This window comes from Polistes dominula, unplaced genomic scaffold (assembly GCF_049000335.1).
Source record: "Polistes dominula isolate Pdom_NZ unplaced genomic scaffold, Pdom_raw_medaka contig_83, whole genome shotgun sequence".
Taxonomy (NCBI): Eukaryota; Metazoa; Arthropoda; class Insecta; order Hymenoptera; family Vespidae; genus Polistes; species Polistes dominula.
Genome location: NW_028301032.1, coordinates 2,026,474 through 2,048,599, shown reverse-complemented (window position 1 = coordinate 2,048,599; position 22,126 = coordinate 2,026,474). Strand labels below are relative to the sequence as shown.

Sequence of the window (22,126 nt, the reverse complement as noted above, 5' to 3'; positions counted from 1 at the left end):
TTTTTAAAACAAACCATTTTTGTTTTGTTTTTTTTTTCGAAACGTTTACGAACACGTTTTTTTTGTGTTTTTTTTATTTTTCTCTTTTTTTTTTTGTTTGTTTTCTACAATCTTCTTTTCAATTTTCCTAAATTCCCATCCCTTTTCAGATATATATCATCATCCCCCCTTTTTCTTTTCATTTGTATTTTATTTTTTATTTTGTTTTTGTTTTTTTAAATGTACGATCGTTCTTGTTTTTTTTTTTTCAAATGGAAGAAGATGTGGCTAGAAAGATTGGGGGTTTTGTTTTTGTTTTTTTAATTATTGTCATTAATAAAAGTCATATTGATCGATAAATAAAAAATTATTATTATATATATATATATATATATATATATATATATATATATATATATATATATAAGACGTAATAATAACGTAATAATTCAATTGGGAATATAGTGAAGAAGAAAATATTATTTTCTTTGTTCGTTCGGTTGATTAGTTTTTCCTACCCCCTTTTTATTTTTCTTTTTTACTTATTTTTTTTTCTTCTTCTTTTTTTTCTTCTTTCGTTCGTTCGTTCGTTCTCTGTTACTTTTCAAAGTAAACACGAAAAGAAAGAAGATTAATTGTAAAGAGGGGTGAGGTGAGGTGGGTAGGGGTGGGAAGAGGGAAAAGAAAAATAAGGCATTGAGAAAAAGGACAAGGACGATCGAAGAGGAATTATCGAGTGTACGTGATTGACAAGGATATAAAAGGGACTCATCAAAAACCCCCCACCGTTGTTAAATTTTCCAAAGTAAGGATCTACAAAAGATTTTCAACAAAATCGTCACCGCAATTTTTATTCAGGTTAGAAATATTCAATTATTTTATTACGAGATTTATGGATTATGGATTTTAAGTTCATTGTATTTTTTTTACTGATTTAGAAAGGTTGTTCTCTTGAAGGGTTGATTAAAAGGGTAGAAATTAATATTTAGATTTAATTCATTACGTAATTAAAAATCAACGTATGTTTTTTATAAATAAAATATTTACATTTCATATATATTACTGTATATTTATTATAGTAATATTATGTTCATATTGAAATTTTTATTATATATTATTAAATTTAATAGATTATTTTTATTTATATTTATTGTAATATATTTAATATATGATAAATTTCTTTCATATATAATTAAATTTTTAATATATTTATATAATAATGTGTTAATATACTATTAAATTTAATATATATTATTTTTATTTATATTGAAATTTGTATATTTATATGAAAATTATATTATTTCATTACTTATATGTTTATTATTATTTTATTATTATTATTATTATTATTTCTATATTAATATGAATTTTATACTTATATGAAATTTTGGTAATAAATCAAATTATTTCAATTCATAAATCAAGTGTAAATATTACAAATATCTAATTCTAACTAACTAACTAATATTAATAAAATAATAATAAATGAAGGATTTATTTATGAAAAGAATAATTAGTATGATAAGGTAGGTGGTGTTGGTGGTACGTTAACATAAACGCAAAAAAGGGAAAATAAGTTAAACGAGTATTTAATTAGATGCGGCTAACCGAACGTAAAGAAAAATAAAATAAAATAAAAAAAAAAGAAAAAGTATACGCGGTTTTGCTTAAAATAAAGTTTAGCTGAGGGGGTGGTTGGGTGGAGGTGGGTTGGCGGGGGGTGGTAAAGAAATGTGAGATGGTAGAAGAAAGTTGCCAGAAGGAAAAGAAACGAAAAGGAAAAGGAAAAGGAAAAGGAAAAGAGAACGATGATACATTAACACCACACCACTCCAAAGCACCAACTCTCTTGGAAAATAATTAGAAAGCGCGGGATAGAAAAGATACATGTGTGTATGTGTATGTGTATGGATATGGGTATGTGTATGTGGGTGGGTTAGTTGGTTGGTTGTATATGACTCGTCTCTCTACTGTACCAAGCCGAGTACTCTGCTTCCGTGTAATTAAATTCATTACGGTTACCGTCTACTTAGTTTTGCTGTTTTGACTTGACCGATGATATGTTGTAAATTGCGTGTCTTATATTTATAATCCATCTTCTTTATTATTATTTTCTATTTGTTTATTTATTTATTTGTAAAAATAAATACCAATCATTATCAATTAGTTGCTATTATCGTTCACTAAATCAAATTATATACAAACTTTGTATTATAGGGTAGTTGAAATGGTACATTTTTGAGAAAAAATAAAACAAATAAAAAACAATAGCATCCGTTATTCATAATAATTATTATTATTATTATAAATAATGTATTCATTCATTTATTCATACGTTGTAATCATTTAACCAGTTTAACTGTGATTGACGAATATACACGTCATGGCTCGATTCTGATGACACAAAACGGTGCATGCACTCAAACTAAGGCGCCACAGTTAACTGGTTAAACATGTATCATCATCATGTTTATTTATATATAATGATATAATATGATACAATCATCATCATCATTATTTTGGGTAGTAGTTTGTGTAAGTGTAAAAAAAATGCGAGGAAAAATGTAATTTTAGACAAATCTGTTTGATAAATAATACACGATGCAATTTAATAGGTTTATTATAGGACATATTTAGATTTTGATGATGCTATTTGTTCGCAATTCTTCATATATATAAATCACTGTAGTTAAGCGTGAAATAATGCGAACGTGTAGCAGTCCGATTTTCGGGGTCGACCACCTTAGTATGCGATCTAGAACACGCGTATTAACGTCCGTAAAGATATTTCTGTAAGAGTGATCACCACCCTTCTCGTATTGATACTCGGTTGCCAAGAAATAATGGGGTGTGTGTGTGTGTGTATGTGTGTATAACAGAACCAACACGATTTTTTCTTGTCTACTTTACACTCATTATTTATCACAATTTGAACGTCATTAAAACAGAATTATATCAACATTTAAATACTCAGTATTATATTGAATTAAATTTTAATATATTATTATGAAAAAAAATATAAATAAATAAATATATATTAATATCACTTTGAAACATTGTTTTGGAAACTAATTAAAAAGTGTTATAGAAAAAGATATCTGTGTTTTGTGGGTGATGAATTTGTTTAAATCATTCGTCGTTTAAATTAATTCTTGAAATAATTATATCAGATTTGTTAAAATATAAATAATATTATTATAAAAATTTAAAATATATTAAATAATAATATTTTTTATTTCATTCAGTTATGTCATGAAATAATTTATATATATTGATATGTATATATGTGTTACGTAATATATTTTATATTATTCGTTGAAAAAGCCAAGAAAGCGCATAAGGGTTCATTGTCTCACGATTTTAACGGGACCCGACAATGCCGTCCAATTTAATGATCGAAATCTGTGAAAGCGCAACGGAAGCTTTCTTCTTCTGTCCGTTTCGTATTTCCACCCCTACCCACTCCCACCCTCTTGTTCCTTCTACCTCCACCCATCTCCCGATTCTTTCCCTTCTTCACCCTTTCCCAATTGTCGGTGAAAACAATGGAAACGATCGTCGTCGACGTTGGTAGTGGTGCTGGTGGTTTTCTTTCCTTCTAATCGAAGGGTTTTTTTTTTTAGTCGTTCATGAACGCGAAATCGGTTCTTTTTTTTTGTTAGGGTGGGAGAGAGATGAGGGATTAAAATCCAACCCTCTTTTCCTTTTTTCTTTGAATAAGATGAAAAAAAAAACATTGAACAGCTTTTTTGGTCATAGTTTGTTCTAAGTAGACTTGTGTTTGAACAAATTGTAGATTTTCTTTGTTTTTTTTTTTTTTTTTTGCTTACAAAAGTAAACGATTTTATTTTTTTAATGTGTCTAATTTTGTGTCTGTGTATGTGTGTTAATATGTTAATTTTTTTGTTTATATAATATAAATAATTTTAGCAATGATTTATCTTATTTTGTTTTTTTGTAATGCATATTTTTCTTGTGGTTTGTTAGAGAAGCCCATTATTTTTTCTTCAAAGGTACTATTATTATTATTATTGTTATTATTATTTGTTAAAGTTGCCTCTTCCTCTCTCTTCCTCTTTCTCTCTCTCTCTCTTTCTTTCTTTCTTTCTTTCTTTCTTTCTTTCTCTTCTCTTTGTTATAAATTGAATTCAATATATTCGAGTTGCGTGAGTCGCAAGGGAAAGTTTTATGTTCGTAGATGAACGTGATCTAAAAGTCTAAAATATCTTCTACGATCTTGTATCTCCTTTCTGTATATATATGGGTCTGTGTCTGTGTGTATGTGTGTGTATTAGTGTTATATGTCGTTACCATCGAGAGTACTTGAAGCATGAGACAGATAGATGTTTAAAAAGATTTTCAAAGTAACTGAGAAAGCTATCGGGTTAATAGAAGAAACAGTAGAAGAAGAAAAAAAATAAAAAATGAAAAGAATACGAAATAAATAAATAAATAAATAAATAAATAAATAAATAAATAAAAAAATCAAAAGTGTGTTTTTATACGATGAGAAGAAAAACAGTAATAAATCGTTGTTAACAGAAAATGTATTCTACTCTCTTGTATATGAAAATTTTATTTGTTTTATATAACGAGACGAGTTGTTTTATCTTTTATGCGTTATCTTTAATTAAATTAATAATTGAATAATAATGCTAATTTTGTTTTTCCTTCTTTCTTTTTTTTTTTTTTTTGAATTTTACCTTTGATCTTATAAAATCTAGAGACACGTAAATACTGGTGGTATTTCAAACACAGTGAACATTTTCAGTATACGGTGATATAATATTATTATTCAAGAACGTTTTCTATTATCGGTATTTTACTTTTATCAAAATATTTTATCATACTAACACTATACTATTTTATTTTCTTGATTGTATCATTTATTGTTTTTTTTTTAAAATGATCGAAACCACCTATAGTGCAATCTTTTGTTCATCATTAATTTATATTAAATTTATTAGTATTATTATTATATATTAAAAAAAAACTTTTATTTTTATTTGTTTTATTGCATCATATTTTTTCATTTATTATACAGTTTAAAAATTATAATAAAAATTAATATTTTACCATTGCAAAAATGTATGTATAATAATCTGTTTATAATTTCAATAATTTATTCGAATAATGGAATATTTTACTGTATTTGCTTTTTCATAATTGAATGAACAAAAATTAAAATAATATTCCTTTGTTCAAAATTGAATAATATTGTAAATAATTATATAAGTATAATTAATAATAATCTTTAAGTTTATCCTTTTATTATATTATTTTAATAATATATATGATATTAACCAATAATAATAATAAAATTAAAATATATTAAATTTAATTTGATATTATATTAATTTAAAAATATTATTATTATATTATTTATGATATTATGGTATATTATAAAAAATAATTCTTGATAATATCTGGTGTTTGATGGTGGACAAACGTTGAGAAAAAAAAAGGGAATTGTGTTTTATCTGTGTGTGTGTGTGTGTGTTTTAAAACACTTTTTTTTTCTCGCGAGATAATATTATGCGAATTAAAAGAATTTATAAACATATAATCATATAAACATAGGTTAATACGAATTTACGAGTATTATTTTACGGTCAGAGAACATTTACATTATTTATTTGATATTTTTTTTTCTTTTTTTTTTTTCTTTTTTTGGCCCAGATGGATTTTCATTTTTGTACGATAGGAGGAAGGGAAGAGAAGGGGGAGTGTTATGCATAAATCAAATTTACATAAATACGTTATCAGTAACCGATTTTTCTTCTTCTTTTTCTTCTTCTTTTTATTTCTTCATGTTTTATTTTCTTTTATTTCTTCGAGTAATACGACCGTGTTGCCCTTTTCGTATCTTTTATAGGTTAGGTTACGACATACAGTTGACAGACGCGAGAACCTTACGAAAGTGATTTCGAAAGGATTTAGATATTCAAATTGAGCTTTTTCTTCCATCCTCGCGAAAAAAAAGAGAGAAAAAGAAAAAAAAAAGAAACCATTTCGTATTGTCGTTTGTGAAAATGTTTTTCTGTATCGCGTTTTTCTTTCATACGTAAAAGAAGAAAAGGAAGAAGAAGAAGAAGAAGAATCGTGGGGTTGGTTTATACAATTTTACGAGAAAAGAAAAAGAAGAAGAAAAGGAAACAAAAAATATAGAATAAAAGTTTATTGAAGATTTTTTATTTTTTGTTTAAAAAAAAGTTAGAAAAAAATATTCCTTCTAAAAAAGGATTCCACCCATCTTGTTTTTCTCCTTTTTTTTTTTGTTTCTTCTTTTTTATTTACATTTGATAAATTAAATATCTAACGTTTTTAATATTTAAAATTCGTGATTTATTTTTTGTTTTTGTTTTATTTTAGTTTCTTTTTTTGTAGATTTATTTTAATTAACGATAAAAAAATGTATTTTCTAAAATAAAATGAGTCAATATGAATATATGAATATTTTGTTACGTATAAATAATTCACATTGTCTTTAATATCAAATAGCAGTATATATATATGTTTATATAATTTGTGTTTTGTATTTTTAATAAAATATGAAAAGATTTCTTTTTTTTTTTTTTTAACTGTTTTCTATTAAACAATTAACTGACGTATTTAGTTTTAAAAATTCCTATAAGGTTATGTTTCATTAAAATCAAGTAATGACTAACGTAGTCATATATATATACATCATGCTTCTATTATAAATTTTACAAAAAAAAAGAAAAAAAATGGTAAAACAAAACGTAGAAAGGAAAATACATTTCTATTTTATAACATATTCTATTCACTGTTGCAAATATCGTTTGTTAACAATTCTTTTTTTTTCATATTGTTCAAAAAGAAAATATAATAAAATTTATAAACAAGAAAAAATGTAGAAAATATACACCCATGTACCACCCATGAAGTAATAATAATCAACTCGTTTCAGTTTGTAAAAAGTAATACATAAAACTAGATGCACAAAACAGTGAGAATAATTAAAATTTTGTTTATAATAAAATACGTAACAATTTTATCGGTAATATTAACAAATGAAAAAATTGTCCTAATATCAAATGACAATTTTTATTATTTTTTTTTTTTTATTGAAATTTCAGTGTAATTTGCAATAAATGATGATGTAGTACTTGCAAAATAATATTTTGAATCCATATGGAATACTGGCCATTTATTATATTTTCTTTTGTAATTATTAATTTTTTTCTAATATATTTAAACATTCAGGAATATTATTATTATTATTATTATTATTATTATTATTATTAATTTCTTTTGGTTCTTCTTTATTATTTATTTATTTTTTTATTTTAATCATTCTCTTTCAACGTGGCTTACACCGAGAATAATATCATCCGTACTCAGTAGTAGTAGTAGTAGTAGTGTGTGCAATGAAACGATGTAATTTACAATGGGATATTGCGTGGTTACAAAGGTAAAGGAAAAAGGGTGCATTGTACAACCAGTAGCAACCAGCAACCAGTAATAGCAACAGCCACCAGTGCAACCAAGTCCGGCGACTTTTTAATCTCCTGATGGAGGTATTCTTTTCGTGAACAAACGACTCTGTAACTGTAATTACGAGTATGTGTGCCCTTTTTTTTTGTAATTTTTGTTCTTTTTTTTATTTGTACGTTTCAACGTGTAATTTTACAACCATCCATCCCTATATGAGTTTTTATTTCATTCAAATTCATTTTTTCGATACATTTGACGTATAAGTATGTCGTGCATTTTTTTTGGGAACTTTTCTGATACGTCATTCAATTTTTATATTATTATAATTAATCAGTTAATTGTGATTGACGAGTAAACACGTCATGGCTCTATACTGGCGACACAAAACGGTGTGTACTTTCAAACGAGGGTGCCACAGTTAACACTGCTTAATTATTATAATATCTTAAGGGGGCCTTCTACTCTGAGCACCTAAAAAAAAGGCTATTTTCGCGAATTTTTTCCAAGAAAACTATAAAAGATATCGATCTAAAAGTTGTTGGGTTTGTTAAATTGAGTCTTAAACTATATGAATGAATTTTTATTTTTTCATTTTAATTAATTTTTTATTGCAAAAACAGTAGTATAAAAAAACACCTTAAAACTTTAGTGCTTTGGTAGCTCCATCAGAACTTGAGAATGGCTTACCTGAAACATAAAAGTAAAATGGTTTTATATTCTGTATGACTTCAGCTACAAAGTGACAGTTTTATATAAAAATTTTATCAATAAATAAAAAAATGGTGGACAAATTACAAAAAAAACGTAAATTTGACCTTTTTTTTTATTGTTTTTATTACCATTACCGGCATTTATTATCGGCCCATTACCGGCATTTATTATCGGCCCATTACCGGCATTTATTATCGGCCCATTACCGGCATTTATTATCGGCCCATTACCGGCATTTATTATCGGCCCATTACCGGCATTTATTATCGGCCCATTACCGGCATTTATTATCGGCCCATTACCGGCATTTATTATCGGCCCATTACCGGCATTTATTATCGGCCCATTACCGGCATTTATTATCGGCCCATTACCGGCATTTATTATCGGCCCATTACCGGCATTTATTATCGGCCCATTACCGGCATTTATTATCGGCCCATTACCGGCATTTATTATCGGCCCATTACCGGCATTTATTATCGGCCCATTAATGGTAGTTGATCATTGGCCGATTAATGGGCCCAGCAATGGGCCACGTTTTATTCAAATTATTAGCCCATTAACATCATCATAATTTAATAATCTATATATCATCATCTTCAGACAGTTATATATTTCTCTATGTCTAATCCCCCGAAAAATATACCTGACAATACGAAGGATTATACAGATTACAATAAAAAAAACTGCTTGAATAAACAATGAAAGAGAAAGGGATTGAACAAGATAAGAGTCGTCCGTGCGCGCCGAACGCTCAGGAAAGCGGTCCGAGGTAGTTACGTTCAGGCACCAAAAATGTAGTTAGAGACATCGGATCTTTTTGAAATTTTAACACAATATTTCTACATATATATACATTCGAAAAATGTAAAAAAAAAAAAAAAAAATTTTTTTTAAATTGCAGAGTAGAAGGTCCCCTTAATATATGTAAATTAAGTGTCACGTTGTTTGTCCGCAATGGACTCCTAAACTACTTAACCGATTTTAATCAAATTTTGCACACTGTATGCAGTTTCATTCAACTTGAAAGATAGAATAATTTATATCTCAATTTATAATCGCAATATTATTTTATTGCGAATGATTGTGAGCCACAGCAACGCGTGACGGGGCACCCCTAGTTTAGTACTAATTTAAATTATTCATTTCGTATATTAATCAAAAAATGATATTACATGGATAATGAAAATGAAAATTGTGGAAGAAGAATAATTGTTTTTTTTTTATATTTTTTTTTTCAATAAGGAAAGAAAGAGAAAGAAAAAAATACGAATAAAAAAGAAGACAAATTTTTAGACTCGTATTCTACTGCATTGCCACCCCTCAACTCCACCCCCTCCCCCCGTTTAAATACGCATCTTCAACGTTCTATTATTTTCTTTCTTTTTCTTTTTCTTTTTCTTTTTTTTTATTTTCTTTTTTATTTTCCTACCCCCGTTTTCATTTTACTCTCTCCGCAAAACTTTTTCTAGTTCATTTCTGCATCCCCTTTCTTTTTTCTTTTTTATTTTTTACATAGGGATGCACGACAGTCTTTTTATATATATATGTATATGTATATGTATCATCAGCTGCTTGGTTTGTTTTTTTCTCTTGGTTTTTCTCAGTATGTAAGAAAAAAATAAAAAAAACACGTGTCTGAACTAAAGTATATTCAACGAAGATAGGTGTTGGGTTGTTTATGTGTTAGTGTGAGACACGTCTAGCTTAGTATGCTTGCTTGGTAAACATTAAAAAGTCACTATTTAAATTTTTTTTAATCCTACGTGTGTGCATATATTATACATATGTATATACATGTATGTATGTATGTATGTATGTGAAGTACATAAGAGTAAGGTAATGAATGACCGGAAAAGACATTTATTACATGGGTTAGTTATAAAATTTCTTTCAAACGTGTGTGTGTGTGTTTTTTTTTTTTTGTAAGAACGTTTATGCATTATAATTTTGTAAGTTATTATATCAGTGTAAATTTTTTAACATTTAAACTGGTAGTTTATTTATTAAGTAGGATAAGTTAAAAATGTAACGAGAAGTTTAACGAGCGAAAAACTGGCACGTGAAATCTACCACCCTGATTTTATTTTTTTATTTTTTTTTTTATTTTATTTTATTCTTCTTCTATTTCTTTTTCTATTTTCTGTTGATTTTCTTCTTTTTTTTTTTTTTTCTTATTCATCTTGGTTTCGTTGTGCAGCATCGTTTCGTAGCTTTAGAATCGTGACTGAACTTTCAAGAAGGCCGAATTCCAAACCCGTTTTTGAACAATTTTGCACGAAACGAATGTTACTTCGTTTCCTTTTTACTTTTTATCTTTTTTTATATATATTATTATTATTTGATAATCATTTATCAAAATTTAAACAAATTTTAGCTGCACGAAAATAATTTCAGTTCAAAATTGTAATTAATTCTATTCAATTTAAATGTTTCCAAAAAACCATCTTTTATAAAACATTTTGAAATATTTTACCACCATAATTAATCCATAAAAAAATAATAATTTATTTAAATAAACTAAACAACGAGAAATCACATTTTTAAGATTGTTAACGTCTAATCAAAACGAATCTCGTGTAAAATGTGTAAAATTCGAATCGCGTGATTCTCCAATACGAGAAGAAGAAGAAGAAGAAGCAGAAGGGGTGAGGAGTGGGTGGTATCTATCGTATATGTGTGCATACAATACGTGTATGTGTGTGTAAGTCAGATCAGAAAGACAAAAGCTTTTGAGATAGGTCGAACACATGACTCACGAATGGTTGAATACTCAAACAATCTTAAATATACGTATATAAGTAAAGGTATGTGTAAAAGTATGTAAGTTAAGAAATAGAGGTGGATGTGGGAGTGGTAAAGGGATAGAAAATAGGAACGACCGGTTTTCTCCGAGGGGTGGTTGAGGGTGGGGTGGGTGGGTGGAGAGATATACTCGATTACGTAAGCGAAACGACGACGAAGACGGAAACGAAGTATTTCCGAACGGTAAAAGAAGGGGGTGGTGCAGGGTGGAGATATGGGGAGGGTAGAAGGATAGGGTAGGTTGGTAGGGGTAGATAGGATTTTGCTTCTTGCACGAAAACTTCTCGTAGTTGGTCGTCTAAGGTCTTCTACTTACTCTTTGCCAAGAGAGATATCATTTTCGAGAATGATATCGTTTTCTAGCTTACTAGTTTTCTCTATGTATACATAGGATGGTTATACTAACGGATGAGTCGGAAATTTTTTTTATTATTATTTTTCTTTCAAGTGTTTTTACCAATTCAGAAGAAGGACGAGAAGATAGGAGGAGGAGGAAGAGGAGGAGGAGGAGGAGGAGGAGGAGGGATAGACTTGCAAAAAGGAATAAGAAAGTTAAATCGAGAGTGTACATTGAATTTCTTTCTGTAACCCAATTTTTTAGATTATTATTTAAAAAAAAAAAATTAATATGATGTAATATAATATTTAAAGTTGTAATTTTGAATATTAGGTATTAGGTAGGGTGTTATATTATTTAAAATATTAGTAGAATATACTAGTAAGCTAACTTTACTATTAAATATTAAGTAGTGAATATTATATATTTAGAATATATTAATATTAGGTAAGGTGTTAGATATTTAAAATATAGTTTAATGTAATACAAATATATATATATATATATATTTAAATAGAAAATAATTTTGTAAGTTTTTGAATGAAATTCATTGAAATAATTATACAAAAGGGAAGATATAATATAGTCTATGTGCAAACGTGATATGAAAGTTAAAGTTACTCTACAAGGTGTTATTGCGAGTATATGTGTGAATGTGTTAACGAATTCTCCTGGAGACCTTCGTAAAAGGTGCTCGTGTGAAAAGGACGATGATGCTAATGAAAAAATACGACGAGTATAGACGAGAGATATACTTATCATATATATATATATCACTGATTTTCTTTATCATTTTATTTTCTTAGTTAGTTTCATTAATTTTCTTTTTACTTTTTTCTTACAATTTTTATTTATTTATTTTTTTTTTAATTTAAATTTTATAAAAATCGTTATCAAAATTTGTCGTATTAATCTTTAACGACGTTAACCTTCATAGGGTGGAAAAATTTCAACGAGGTTTAAGAAAAAAAAAACAAAATAAATTAGAATATTTTTATATAAAATTCGTGTCACTTTTGCATCACTATTAAAATTAATATTATATTAAAATTAATATTATAATTTTTTTTCATGTCAATTAGTAAAATATATTAAATAATAATATAATATAATAACTTATACATAATTAATATATTATATTATTTAATAAATATAATATAACAATTTTATTATATAATATAATATTCCTTTGACGTATATTATCGTATCGTATCTTATCGTTGACCATTACTACTGAATTGTGAGATTTTGCTTGGTTGCTTTTAATATCACTACTACTACTACTACTACTACTATTACTGTTACTGTTACTGTTACTACTACTAATAGTAGTATTGCCAGAAGGGAATTTAGAAAGGTCAAACGTTTTCGTCATCGAAAATGTACAAGCATGATACACGAATGTTCAAGAATAAGAGACGATTTCTTTTTCTATCTTAGTTAGCTTTCATTGCCATTGATAAACTTGCTCCGGTTAGTTAGTTTGCTTTATCGATCCCTTTCCCTCGAGACACTGGGAACACGAAAAAGGGTTAGGTTCTTATCTAAAATTAGGATGAAGATATAAAGACTGATCCTTATTGTAAACGTTTAGAAAAAGTATACGAAAATGTGAGTAAGATAGAAAGAAAGAAAAAATAATGTAGTGATTTTGAAATTTATCAATGTTTAAATATGTATATATGTATATCTGCATTTTTTATTATCTTAATATATATATATATAAATTACGTGTCACGTTGTTTGTTCGCAATGGACTCTTAAACTACTGAACCGATTTTAATCAAATTTTGCACACTGTGTGCAGTTTCATCTAACTTGAAAGAAAGGATAGTTTTTATTTCAATTTATAATCGCAATATTATTTTATTGCGAATTACTTGTTTATTAACAAAGAGTCATGATTATCTCTGTTAATTCGATAAGATTCTAACAGATGGCGATATAAGGTAATTCGTTGACTTAAAGACGTGTGTATCAGACTGATTGTGAGCCACAGCAACGCGTGGTGGGGCACCCCTAGTTATTTTTATAAAATTCTGTATCTATCTGTCTGTATATATTTATGTGTATGTATATGTTGTTTTACTTCTCTTTCTTTCTGTCTCATTTTTTTTTTTCTATTTGTTAATTTTCTTGATAATTTTATTTGATTGTCATTTAGAGAACGAATCGAAATGTCTCCTAGTAGCATTTACTAATTCGTTATTTTTAGTGTTCTCAATTCGTGCAGAAGAAGCATTCTGTGTGATTACGTGATTGATCTATGATACTGTTCGCGACGGAATTCTATTAATAGATATTGTGGAGGGGTGAGTAAAGGGGTAGGGGATGAGGATATAAAAACAAAAGTCTTTCTATAGATCGTTCGAGTTTCTACTAGTCAGCTTTTATATATTATCATCTATTTTCAGTCATAACTTGCCTTGCTAACTATATTTAAGAATCTTAAATTATTTATTTATCAAACTTGCATAGAGTTTTCTTTTTAAATTACTTTATTTTCAATTTACCAACCTATACTTTGCGGAAAGTATCAATAAGGATATGTGTGTTTGTGTGGGCGGGTGTGGGTGGATGTATGAATGCATCAATGCATCAATGAATGAATGTAAAAGCATATTTTTTTCTCATTAATAGTTTTTCAATATTTATGTTTGAAAATATTAACAAAAAAATGTATATTTTCAATGAAACCCAACTTTTTAAACATATACTACCACTCCTCATCTTTTTTTTATCTAATTGTAAAATAGTCTAAAAGTTAATTTCAGTATTTTTTTGTTTGTTTGTTTCCATGTTTGATTTTTTCTTTTTGTTTTGTTTTTTTTTTTTATTTTTATTTTTTTCTTACAATCAACGCGTTAGACCAAAAAGAGTATTATTAAGCTCATGCAAGCATCCGTTGACCTTGATAAAAGTGGCCTAATTTTCGAAGAAATAAACGTGATCTCCAACATTGTCGTCGCATTGTATTTTCTCATCATGTATATAAAGTATAGTACTTATTATTATTACTATTATTATTTATGTCACGTTTTCGTCCAAAAGAATGATAATAAAAAATATGTATATATATATAACATGTAATATTATTTATATTATTACTAGGGGTGCCCCGCCACGCGTTGCTGTGGCTTACAATCATTCGCAATAAAATAATATTGCGATTATAAATTGAGATATAAATTATCCTATCTTTCAAGTTGGATAAAATTGCACACAGTGTGTAAAATTATATTAAAATCGGTTCAGTAGTTTAAGAGTCCATTGCGGACAAACAACGTCACAAATAATTTATATATATTAAGATATATTTATTTTTAATTAATAATTGAATAATTTGTTAAATATTATGATATAAAAATAAATTGTTCAAAAGGTAAACGTTCGTATGTTGGTATCAATGTCAAGAGTACAATGCCTTGATACGCTAGACTTATGGTTAAAAAAGAAAAGGGCTAAAGAAAGGAAAAGGGAAAGGAAAAAGAAAAGAACAAAAAAAATTGCTCGACAAGAAAAAGTTTGGAAAAGGTTCGACAACCCCTAATGATTCGCCTTTTTTTCTTGCTTTTCTTTTCTTTTTATTTTTTTTTATTTTTTTTTTTTTTACACCTTAAATTGTAGTACCTTAACACGAATTCTACGTGATTCTGTCACTTGTTATCGTAGATCTGTCCTTTCACCTTTCTTTTTTTTTATATCCCTACTGCCTGTTTTCTTTCTTTCTTTTTTTTCTTTCATTTTAAAAATAAAACAGCCTCTTTTTATGCGTCAAGGTTTTAACCTTTTCGAAAACATTCGACGAAGTACCCGAAGGTGAGCAATGAAAAAAAAAAAAAAAGAAAAGAAAAGAAAAGAAAAAGGAAACTTATGCATTAACTTTAATGATATATTAATTAATAAAATAATTAATAATACTCTAATAATAAGAAAAATAAATTGGTCAGTTTGATATTATCATCTCCCTTTGTGATCCCTTTTTTTAATAGCCCTTTATTCCTTTCATAATACCAAAGAACAGATACACGAGTGATCATTGTTCAAATATATATATACATAAGTATTTTTCTTTTTTTTAAATTAATTGACAGTAAATGTAAAAGACAAATGCAAATGTTCGATTTGTTCGGATAATCTTCTCGATTTTATGAATCCCACGAGATATTTTTATTTTTTATTATTTTCTTGGAAAAAGGGAAGAGGGTTGGGTTGGTTGCACCACTCGATTTCAAATTACATGACACAACGTACTATCGTCTAAGTTTTTTTTTCTTTTTTTTTCTTTTTTTTCATTTAATTCTCGTCACGACCGCATATCCGTTCTATCGACTTGGATTTTTCTCTTTCCACGTTTTCGTTCGTTCGTTCGTTCGTTCATCTTCTTTTTCTTTTTTCTCTCTTCTTCTTTCTTTTTTTCATTTTTTTTTAATTTATCCTACGACAGTTGCACTTTCCAAATTTTTTTTTTTTATATATACATATATATATATATATTTCTTTTAGTTCACGTAGGTAAAAGTAAAGTAGTTGTCACGCGTAGATGCCCGCAAGCTAAAGAATTTCATTTGTATTCCTTCAACATCATCATCATCATCATAATCATCATCATAATCATCATCATCATCATCATCATCATCATGGTAGTAGTGGTGGTGGTGGTGGTGGTAGTGGTGAAATTTAAAAAGCGAGTTGGAAACAAAAGCTTCTGCTGCTGATACTGGTGCTGGTGCTGGTGGTGTTGGTGCTGCTTTTCCACCTTCTCGTGGGTGTTGAGTTCTTCTTCTTCTTCTCATTTTTTTTTCTTTTTAGGATAGAAAAAGAATGAATGAACGAACTATATTTTTTTTCAAATAAGAAAGAGACACACACAAAAAAACTAGAAAGATAGAAAAAATGAGAGAGAGAGAGAGAGAGAGTAGCAATTTTTAGCCAAAGTTTTTTATTTCTCGTTCTCTTTTTTTTTTTTTTTCACAAAGGAAGACGTAAATATGACGTTGTGGACCTTTTCAATATTTCCTCAAAAAAAAAAAAAAAAAGAGAAAAAAGGGGTTGAAAGATAGAAAATCTCATAGCGTGAAGATTTACGGAGTAAGAGAGATGAAAGATGAGTTTGTTTATGAGATACATATACACACACGTATACATAAACATACATATACCACACATATATATATGTTTTTTTCTATACTTTGAAAATATCTCGAGGCTTTTCCTCCTTTTCCGAATTGAATGTAAAGTCGTCAGTTGAAAACTTCATACGTATATCTGTAAATATATATATATGAATGTATATGTATAAAGATCCATTCGAACGAATTAAAAGATAGATATTTCTAGAAAGAGAGAGAGAGAGAAAGAAAGAGAGAAAGAGAGAACTATTAGAAATCTTTAAAGATAAGAGAAATTAATGAGGAATCAGTTAAACGATTGGTGGTGGGAGGAGGATAGGAAAAAAGGGGAGGTTGTAGTAACCTTTGCTAGTAAAGTTTGCTTCGTGAATTAAAAGAAATCGAAGGCTTGACCTTTTTTCTTTCTTTCTTTCTTTCTTTCTGTCTTTCTTTCTTTCTCTTTATCTGTTTCTTCTTCTTTTCGGAAAAACGACGACTGGCGTCGATTTTTGTCGCCCACGCACACACCAACTTCTTCCTTATTTCGTATCAAATATAAACGTGGAAGTAAAAAATAAGGAAAGAAGAAAAGGAAATAGTAGTAGCAAATGGCAAAAGTAGTGAAAGAAATGAGGTTCCGAGCACTGAGTGATAGGAAAAAAAAAAAGTAAACAAGAAAAAAGGGAATTAAAAAGAAAGAAAGAATGAAAGAAAGAAAGATAGATAGAGAGAGAGAGAGAGAGAGAGTAATATTTCTTTTTTCGTGAAAGTAAAAAAAGGAAGGAGGTGGTGAGGGGATGAACGAGTGTCATGGACGACGAGAATTTACGTAAACGCGTGGGTGGAACAATAAGCGAATACTAAAAAGAGAAAGGTTAGAATAGTAAATGGTAGTAAAACGGTAGTAGAAGTGGGGCTGGGGAGGGGAGGGGGGAGGGTAGGAGGGGGGGGGTGGTAGGATAGACAAAGATAAAATTAGAATTTACGAGATAATGATTCACGTTGTTTCATTCAACAACAACAAAAACGTTTGCATACCCATTGAGAAACCTTTTTCATTTAACATTTTAATATGTGAGTGAGCGTACGATTCAACTTCCGGTATATTTTACGTTTATAATGAAATTATTATTAATTGGCATTAAATATTGATCATATTTACAGTCCCAATTTCTTATTTACATCCGTAGCTTATTTTGTTTTATACTGTATTATAAAATGAGCATGTAAAAGTAAACCCCCGTTATGTTGATGTTTGAGGTTAGGAAAGGGATTGGAGAAGGGGAGTAGTAGTAGTTTGAGGTTATGTTCTTAAATAATTTAAATACCAACGAGGTGACCGATCGAGAACTTGGTTAAGGGATGAGATTATCAGATTTAACTACATATTTCTCGTGAAAATGTATTATCAGGAAGAGAATGAAGAAATTCTAGAGGATCCCTACGAAATACCGAAATACCAACCACCATTTATGTTAACCAAGATGGACAATAGAAAATGATAATGTGAGAATGTGAGAATAGTGAAGAGAGAGAGAGAAATGAGAAAATAATTTGAAATTGATTGAAATGTTATTTGGTTAATGCATTAATTGTGTTTATATTAATAATAAAAATTAGTTTAAATTATTTTTACATTTATTTTATTGTTTATTTTTTTTGTTATTTCGTGTTAATTATTAATAAAATAATTTTTATTTTATAAGTCACTTCCCACATGTGACTTTAACATTTGACAATTAAAGGGTTGATAAATCAAAAAGGAAAAAAAATTATTCTAGTAACGTTTCAGTTAGTTGGACGACAAAATGGGGATTTTTGGTATGCTATGAGGACACCCTGAATATCGGTTAGAAATATACTCGATTGACCTACCCCAATCTGTTATATATATATATATATATATATATATATATATATATATATGTATATATGTGTGGAGAAAGACGGTCATCGATTCTTCCACACCGTCAAACTTTGAATTCGGATTCTAACTCGTTCGTTCGTTTTCTAACCAACATCTTACCCTCCTCCACCTTTTTCCTTTTCCTTTTTCTTCTTCTTCTTATTTTTTTTTCTTTTTTGAATCCTTTTTCTACTTCTCGTTCGACCTTTTGGCAAAACTTTTTAAACCCACGATTTTCCTTAACTCGAAAGATCATTTGCCGCTTTTTTACCTTTACCTTTACCTTTAACTTGTTGAGAATTATCGAGAATAGTTGAAAGCAACGTGTGTTAGGTTAACAGTTCGTATTTTTTTTCCTTTTTTTATTTGAAGGTCATAATAATCGAGAGAAAAAAAACTGGTCGTGCTAGAACATGATCATCGTTTCCTTATCGAGTACGTTGTCGTCGTTGTCGTTGAGTAAATACTTTTAGATTCTATTTATAAATATTTAAATAAGTCTCACACCTACGTAATTACTATATATATATGCATATTATATTATATTCTTAACCAGTTAACTGTGATTGACGAGTATACTCGTTAAGTTGAAGTGGTATTCACGAGTATACACGTCGATGCGTATAAAGTAGTAACCATTGGTTATTTTAACCCTTTCGCACCGGCTGGGACATATGCTGTCCCAGTCGGAAAAATGTTTCAATCAATTCAAAAGTCAATCGTGAAATCACTGTTGTTGATGGTGCACTGTTATAGAGACATTTATGCGTCACCAAGTCCTTCAATCTTTTAGGCATAAAAAATTATTTTATCTAATAATCGCTTAGAGAGGAGAAATGAACTGATCTTTCTAATGGGACACAATCGAACTGATTTTTCGCCGTATTGAAAGGGTTGAATTGTAATTTTTGAGCAAAAGCAAAACGTATTCTCAAATTTGCTGGTTGTACTCAACCATTATGTATTCAAACACGATCTCATCTTGCTGTTTTTTTTTTTTTATTCTTCACTTGGTAACTCTTAAGTGGACATAGAAGAAGAAAAAGAAGTAGAAGTAGAAGAAAAACTAGTAGTAATAGTAGTAGTTGATGATAGTAGGGTGCCAGAAGTAGCACGTTCACTGAGTTTTTTATTTTATCTACCTTCTTTCTTTTTTTTTTTTTTTCTCGAGAAGAAGTAAGTAGCAAAAGCTTTTCGACGATTAGGGGTGGTGGTAGTGGTGATGGTAGTGGTGATGGTGGTTGTTAAAGTTTTGTACAAGCTTTAAAACACGTTTGCATCTCTCGTTTGGAAGCTTTGCGATATCTTCACGTTTCTTCTATAATGAAACTAAAGACGACATACTTAGGATAATACGTAAATCCGTATAATGTGTCTCTTAGGATTAAACTTCATTCTTAACAGTGTCATATATTATTATATTTACAACATCGGGGTTTTTCTTTTTTTTTCTTTTTTATACATGTTAGGAGTTAGAAAAAATCTCGTTTTATTTTTAGTAACATTTGATCATCCTTTTTTTTTTTTGAGTTTAACACGAGTTTTATCTTATACAATTTTTTATCGTGATAATTTGTTAATGAATTAAATAAAAAAAAATTTATTGTATTATATATAAAAAATACAGTGTTTAAAAATAATAATTAAAATGTATTATATATATACAGGGTGATTCACCAGCACTTGTCACATAAATAGCTTCGAAAGTCTGATAAAAACAGAAAAGTGGTAAAGGAAACAGAAAAGTATGATGCAACGTATGTTTCGTCTGTTGTTGAAACAACTAAAGTATGACGTAACCCTGACACAACTCTGACGCGACCACGACCCGACTATGACTCGGAAGAGCTGTATTTTGGCCGGCTTGTTCGGCAGTTTTTACCTTTGTTGACTTCAAAAATATTAATGTTGCATATCATTGGATTCGTCTTGACAACCGCTATCCGAAAATAAGTATTCAAGTATAAAATGAAAATTACTGAACTTAGCAAAAAAATACTAATGGCATGTTGTTGTCCTGAATTTTTCATACAACTCTTTTCTTATCCACTTTTCTGCTACTTTCATACTTTTGGTGCTGTTTAAGCTGATGAATCACCCTGTATATTAAAATAAAAAAAAAAAAAAATAAAAAAAGAAATGAAAGAAGGAGAGTATATTTTATCGTAAAGTGACTTTGTACTCGTTCCAGAGAATATATTAACTTTGATGTCATCTATGAGAGAGAGAGAGAGAGAGAGAGAGAGAGAGAGAGAGAGAGAGAGAATAAGGGCCGATTCAAAAGAGAAAAGGGATACTAAAGTTTTGGGAGGTTGGGGGTGGTTCTGTGTGACGCGTCAAGTCGTGTCGTCAGGGTGGAAACTATGGAATGCATAGAGGGATGATGATGATGATGATGATGATGATGATGATGGTATGACAGGAAGAGAGAAAAAGTCTGATAGGAATCTCATCGTGTAATACGTTGATGCTTCATTCCTCTTTAATATCAAAAGAGATCGTAGTTTGTGATTTAATGAAAATTCTTCTTTATTGCTCAAAATATTCTTATTCTTTTTTTCTTTTTTTTTTCTTTTTGTAATTATGTTTCCTTTATTTATATTTATCCTTTATTTATATTTATCCTTTATTTTGTTTTATTTTTTAATTTTATTTTATAATTTAAAATAATAATTTATAAATTATATTAAAATACACATACTCACATATTATTATATTTTAATTTAATTTATTTTATTTTATTTTATTTTAAATTAAATTATTTTATTTAATTTTATTTTTGTAATTATAATTGATAATTTAATTGATATAAAAATTTATCATACTCACACCTATTTCTTTTTTTTTTTTTTTATTTTTTTTATATTATTTTTATAATTATAATTATAGTATAAATTAAATACAAAAATATACCTACAAATATATATATATAATTATAAAGTTTATTTCGTCGCAAAAAAAAAAAAAAAGAAAAAAAAGAAAAAAAGGTTATTTTTATTGTCCTCATGGACACACGCGAACCTTCGAAGGAAAATCGATCTTATCGGACGTTCTAAATCCGTTCTCAAGTGGTGCACACGAGTGTACACTTGCATCGTGTCGTAATGCATTATATCAGATTTTTTCGCTGAATCGGAATTTATCCATCACAGGTAGAGATAGATTGAGTACGTGTGTTGTCGAACGATTCTAGATACGTATGTATATATGTATTGCTAAAGGTACTTGATTCTTTATATGAATTTCGTAGAAAGAGAGAGAGAGAGAGAGAAAGATTATAGCAAATAGACTGTTGAATCATGGAAAAGAACAATCTTTCGTCTATTCCTCGAATATATTGCATTTCAATCTACTTATATACATATATAGATATATTTTTATACATATATAATATTAAACGACGATATCATACATTTTGTATTATACGGATATACATGTGTACGTGTGTATGCATATTATATTTGATAACTATGATATGAATAAAATTATATGTAGATATGGTTATGCATTTTTTTTTTTTTATATAATTTCAATTATATAATTATAATTATAAAAATAAAAAAAAATATTGAATGATTAGATACATTATTATTATTATTATTATTATTGTTATTATTATTTTTTTTTAATTATTTCTCTCTGATTTCTCGGGCATATCAGCGTATCAGACAGGATTCTTGCACAGGTCTGACTGCTTTAATCTCCTGAATTTAAGATGGTTCTGGTTATGTCGCATTTTTTTTTTTTTTTTTTTTTAATATAACCGCCTTTTGTATTTCTTGATGTGTATATTTGGGTCTGATTGTAATTGTGTGA

At 28.2% G+C, this 22,126-nt stretch overlaps 1 protein-coding gene across 3 annotated transcripts in view; it reads left to right on the top strand.

Annotated features, from left to right (window-relative positions):
* Positions 1-631: 631 nt before the first annotated feature.
* Positions 632-22,126, top strand: part of Oamb (Octopamine receptor in mushroom bodies) — an 80,783-nt gene continuing 59,288 nt past the window's right edge. For 2 of the 3 annotated variants that reach the window (XM_089174485.1, XM_089174478.1), the window contains exon 1: positions 632-837. The gene's annotated coding sequence lies outside the window, so the exon portion shown is untranslated. The remainder of the gene's footprint in view (positions 838-22,126) is intronic. The other variant, XM_089174482.1, reaches the window with a different exon arrangement.